Source organism: Nyctereutes procyonoides, unplaced genomic scaffold, assembly GCF_905146905.1.
Source record: "Nyctereutes procyonoides isolate TBG_1078 unplaced genomic scaffold, NYPRO_anot_genome, whole genome shotgun sequence".
NCBI lineage: Eukaryota > Metazoa > Chordata > Mammalia > Carnivora > Canidae > Nyctereutes > Nyctereutes procyonoides.
Genome location: NW_026575125.1, coordinates 73,403,993 through 73,409,643, shown reverse-complemented (window position 1 = coordinate 73,409,643; position 5,651 = coordinate 73,403,993). Strand labels below are relative to the sequence as shown.

The 5,651-nt window shown below is 44.1% G+C and overlaps 1 pseudogene; it reads right to left on the bottom strand.

The window, feature by feature from the left end:
* Positions 1 to 2,863: 2,863 nt before the first annotated feature.
* On the bottom strand, positions 2,864 to 5,428 carry LOC129518375 (signal transducer and activator of transcription 2-like; annotated as a pseudogene).
* Positions 5,429 to 5,651: the final 223 nt, after the last annotated feature.

The following is a 5,651-nucleotide window of genomic DNA, read 5'->3' as shown; positions in this document are numbered from 1 at the left end:
TCCCTACGACCCAGCAATTGCCCTGCTGGGGATTTACCCCAAAGGTACAGATGCAGTGAAACACCAGGACATCTGCACCCTGATGTTTATAGTAGCAATGTCCACAATAGCCAAAATGTGGAAGGAACCTTGGTGTCCATCGAAAGATGAATGGATAAAGAAGATGTGGTCTGTGTATACAATGTTATATTACTCAGCCATTAGAAATGACAAATACCCACAATTTGCTTTGACGTGGATGGAACTGGAGGGTATTATGCTGAGTGAAATAAGTCAATCGGAGAAGGACAAACATTATATGGTCTCATTCATTTGGGGAATATAAAAAATAGTGAAAGGGAATAAAGGGGAAAGGAGAGAAAATGAGTGGGAAATATCAGAGAGGGAGACAGAACATGAGAGACTCCTAACTCTGGGAAACGAACAAGGGGTGGTGGAAAGGGAGGTAGGCGGGGGGGGGGGTGACTTGGTGACGGGCACTGAGGGGGGCGCTTGATGGGATGAGAACTGGGTGTTATGCTATATGTTGGCAAATTGAACTCCAATAAAAAAAAGAAAAAAGAGCTCTAGGGAGTTGTAAAAATAAACAGAAACACAAATACACCATTAATATCAGCAACACCACCAATAACAACAGTAGTCAGGTTCTATTCTTTAAAACCTAGGATTTACATGTATGATTTTGATGGAGTGAGGGGACAAACACTTCTTTAAACATCTTAATGAGAAATGGTGTTGCACAGTGTGTGGAAAATTGTCGTTCTCATACACCCTTGGTGGAATTATAAATTGCTGCAAACTTTTGAAGGCAAATTAAGAATGTGCATGCTCCTTCTAAAAATGAGGAAAATAAATTGCACAAATATTGACAAATTAGGGGCACCTTGGTGGCTCAGTGTTTGAGCATCTGCCTTAGGCTCAGGGTGTCATCCCGGGGTCCTGGGGATCAAGTTCCGCATCAGGCTCCCCACAGAGAGTCTGCTTCTCCTTCTGCCAATTTATCTCTCTCTCTCTCATGAATAAATAAATAAAATATTTTTTAAAATTGACAAAGTTAAGTAATATATATTAGACATGAGAGTGTTTCTATAGCAGGAGTTCAATTGTTTCTAAAACCAAAAATATAGTTAAAAATAAAGACCTTAAACTGTATTCATATTTTAATCTTAAACTTGGTGAGATCTTTCAGAAAAAAATTAAGATATGATATATACCTAAAGTTCAATATAGTTTACAGATTAATTTCTAGTAATCTTTAGCTAAATCAGATAAAATTCAAAATTTTACTTAAAAATCCACACATAGTAATGACCAATATATATAAGATTATTACCTACACTATATCTCTCTTCCCTGTGTGTGTGCATATACTGATGAATGGTATATAGTCAGTGCTAATGAGGGTTATTTTTGAATGATAGGGTGAATTATCACTTCCAATTTTGTACTAAAACTGAATGGTTATAATATTTAAATAAGCATATATGTGTATGTCTATAAAAATAAACAGATTATTCAAAAAATTTGAGAATATAAGTAATTATTAAAATTATTGATTTTGAAATATTGATAATGAATAAATAAAATATGCATGACCTTTTAGACACCAATTTCATAAAAATTTATCACACAAAAATAATGGGCATACTTAAGTAAAAATATATGTGAGAATATTCACTTAATCACAGTATGTAACAGTGAACAATTTTTTTTTTAGGTCAGCACAAAGTTTATTAGCCGCATCTGCTCAGAAGGGCCTCTTTCTGAACAGGACTATTCCTCTAACATACCAGCCAGAAAACAGCCCCATGTGCAGGGCCTCACTTCTGTTCATCTCAAGTCATACTAGAAACATATTTTAGAACAAAGGCAGTTGTCCTGGGGTTCCCTGGGAATGACTAATGTGTGAGATTGTCTGGAGCCCCATGAAAAACATTCAAGGTTCTAAGTTCCAGGAACCTGGTTTTTGCCCAGGTCCACACCCAAGGAACAGAAACTCTCCTTTCAGATAAACAATATATTGCACAAAAGAATGAATGATATCTTAACAGAGAAATATCTAAGATGCAGAGCAAGATCTTGCTCTGTAAAAATATCAAATTCTACCTATACTATAAAAAGCGATTCCTAAATGCCCAGCAACTCCACCATCCTTGACCTCCAAGAGTAACAGTTGGTCTCCTAAGCAGTGAGGAAGTGGAGACTAGACAGAATTATTGTGCAAAGCTTCACAGGCATATTAGATTGGCAGGATCATTTTAGGAGAAGGAATGGGTGTGGCCAGCTTGGGAGGCAGGGGAGGAGACTGTTAAGCAGAGGAGGTTTATCTCCTATTCCCTTCTTTTGAGGGGAGCTTCACATGATGGGCTGAAGCAGAAAGCTCTCAATCTGGCAGAAACAAAGGAATTTAGGACTTGAATCAGGAGTGAGGGGAAGAAGGAAGGAAAAGATTATTCTAGCCATGAGGGAACCAGAAGAGAGAAATGGAATCCCATCACATGTCTCTGTTCCCTACCAATGGCCAATGCTGTGGGCACCACCACATTAGCTTTACCAACTATTCGAATGTTGACGTTCCTCCCACATTGGAAAGAAGCCACTCCAAGTGCCTGAGCCCTCTAAGTACCTCCTAACTGTCCTGGCCTACCCTCAGAACTCCTGTACCTCCCAAAACAGCAGCTGGCCTAAAATCCTAGTTAGAGCCATCACTAACATCTATTCTGATTCATTGGCGCCTCTTTCATACCCGTAGTATGGTTTTACTTTCCACTCTAAAACCCAGAGTTAACTTAACCAGCTTTGAATGGGTTTTCCATTCTTAGAGAGCAACATCATGATATAGGGGGTAGCAGGGACAAAAAAATACAGGAAGAACAGGAAATGTAGTTCCTAGTAGTCAGAAGGAATCAAAGGTCCATCCGTGTAGAAATGGCTGGAGTGGAAGATGTAAGCCTCATCCATGGTGTTCTGGCCAACCAATAGTGGGTCACCATTTGGCATGATTTCCTCAATCTTCATACTGTTTCTGAAAATTTCCATTTCCTCAGTGTTCAAGTGTCTCAGATCATGGGGCAGATCTGGCTCTGGAACTGCCTGTGATGCAGAGTCTGGGAGAGGCTCCAGCCTCAGCTCTGGTCCCAAGTCTGGCTCTAACACTCCCTGGGGTACCACGTCTAGCTTAGGCTCCAGCATGGGCTCCAGTGGTGGCCCCAGATCCAGCCCAGCCGCTATCAGTGGCTCTAACTCCAGGCATGGCTCTTACTGTGGCAATGGGGCTAGTCCCATCTCTAGCTCAAAGGACTCTGCTTCTGGCTCTGGCTTAAGCTCCAACAGTTGTTGCAGCTCATCTACCTGTCTGTTAGAGACCACAATGAGCCTATGTTTCAGGTATTTCCTCCATTCTTCGAGATTAACTTTCTCCTGGTAGTAGCACTCAAAAGCCTTATCCCCGGGGGCTTACGGGGTAGAGGAAGCACAGTGGGTTCTCAGGTATGTTCTCTTCGATAAGCAGCTGGTAGTGGCGAATGATTTTGGTCAGTGGGAGAGACTGTATGTAGCACTTCCTTGGTGAAGGGTTGCAGAGAGTTGATGAGCACCTTATCATCATCCTGGTGTTCCACCCAGGAGCAGGTGATGCCCCCTTCTGATGTTTCACTGAAGCTCAGGAGAAAGGTGCCGGAGATGGTCTTCTTCAGCAGGCTATGTTCCTTGCTCCAGCTCACAAAGCCCATGATGCGTCCATCATTCCAGAGATCCTTCAAGTGGTCATGTACCAGCTCCAGAATTTTGTCTAACCACGTCCAGAACGGTAGCTTGCCGGGAGGGCTCTCTCGCTTAGTGAAGCTGGCCCAGGATAACAATGCGCCCTCAGTCCTAGAGTTCTGACCAAAGATCTTGTCCCTCAGCATGTTCAGCTGGTCTGGGTCAAGGCCTCGGCCAACATAGGAGAACTGCCAACTGAGATCAGGGCCCAGCAAGCTCCAGGGTGCCATGGGAGGGCTGGAGAAGAACTGCTGATTCTGGGGGTTTGAGCTAAACAGATTGAACCAAAGAACTGAGGCCCAGGCAATGAAAACTTGGTTCATATTGGAAATAATCACCACAGGGAGGGTGTCCGTTTTCAGCTCCTCCTTCAGACCCTGGTAGGTGTATTTGACTGTAATACTGATAATGTGCAGTTCCTCTGTCACACCCAGCATGCCCTTATTGCAGCAATTTCCTGGGCCACCTGAATGTTGTTCCACCAGAGTCAGGTAACTGAAGTCCCAAATTAGGCCCTGACTCTGCCCCTTCTCAGGGGTCAGGGTTTTCTGGTTTGAGGTTAGAATGTTGAACTTCCGGAAGCCTTGTGATTGGGGATTCTTGTCAATGGAGACTTCTGCAGTCAGTGACTCATTGCCTTCCTGGAGTCTCACCAGGAGCCTGTCTTGAGGATGAGGAGTCAGTGGGGAGTTTGGGACATGCAGGGCTGGGTTTCTACCACAAAGGCTCTGTGGAGCAGGCGCTGTAGCAACTCCATGACCTGGGCCTTCCGCAGGTCGACCCCTGCGGTCAGAGGGTCATCCTGATAGCTAACCAGGTGACTTAATCCCTTCAGCTCCTCCAATAGCTGGTGCAGGTGGAACAACAGCTTGGCTCCAGCTGTGAACCACTTTCCCATCTGTTCCAGTCCTCCTTCCTGAGGGGCTCCAATGCAGGCTTTCTGCTGCTGGGCTTTCCATTCCTCCAATTTAGGCAGCAGTAGCTCAATAGGGGTAGTTAATCGGCCTAGCAATGCTTTGGTGGCATCCAGTACCTCCTTTCTCCTTCTGTCCAGTTCATTGAGAGTTTCCTGCTGAAGCTGGTGCTGTCTCATCTGATGGGGGTCTAAGGAGAATTTCTTTGCTTGGGCCTGGATCTTATATCAGAAGCAGAAGACATCCTGCTGGTCTTTCAGTTGGGAGATGGATTTCACCAGCCTCTCCATCATAGCCTTTAATTCCAGGATCCAGGATTCAATCTCATCCTGTTGGCTTTCTACAGGTGTTTTGAGGGCTGGATCTCCTTGCTCCAACTGAGCCCTCTGAGCCTGGGTCAGAATTCTTTTTTCTTCCGGAAGGAGATTGAAGATCATCTCAGCTAACTGGGTAGGGCCCTGGGGAAGGGCCTGAATATCCCGATAGAATTTTCGCAAGTTGTGCTGTAATAAAAAGCACTTAGGGTCCTGGCTGCAGCGGCCACACTCATACTTCAGTTGGTCCAAGAAGTAGAAGAACAGCATGTTCGCCTTGGAATCATCATTGACCAGGGCAGCCTCCTGCCAGTTCTGATCTTCAATCCAGATAGCCAAGTGTTGTCGAATGTCCACTGGCAGGCTATCTGAGTAGAGCTGATGCAGCTGATCCTGAAATGGGTTGTCAAGATTCTGTAGCATCTCCCACTGTACCATTTGGGGTCTGAGTCTGAAGGATGCACGTTCCCAACTGGAAATTTTGCTGGACTAAATCATCCACAGTCTCATGATTGCTTATCACTACTAAGAGGCTCAGGCTCCCCTCCCTCCAGCCAACAGTGAACAATTTTAAAAGGACCTAAAACACATATATAACTGATTGGTTAAATTAAAAGATGTACACATTCATCTGACTAGATTAAAGGAAATTAGGTGGAAC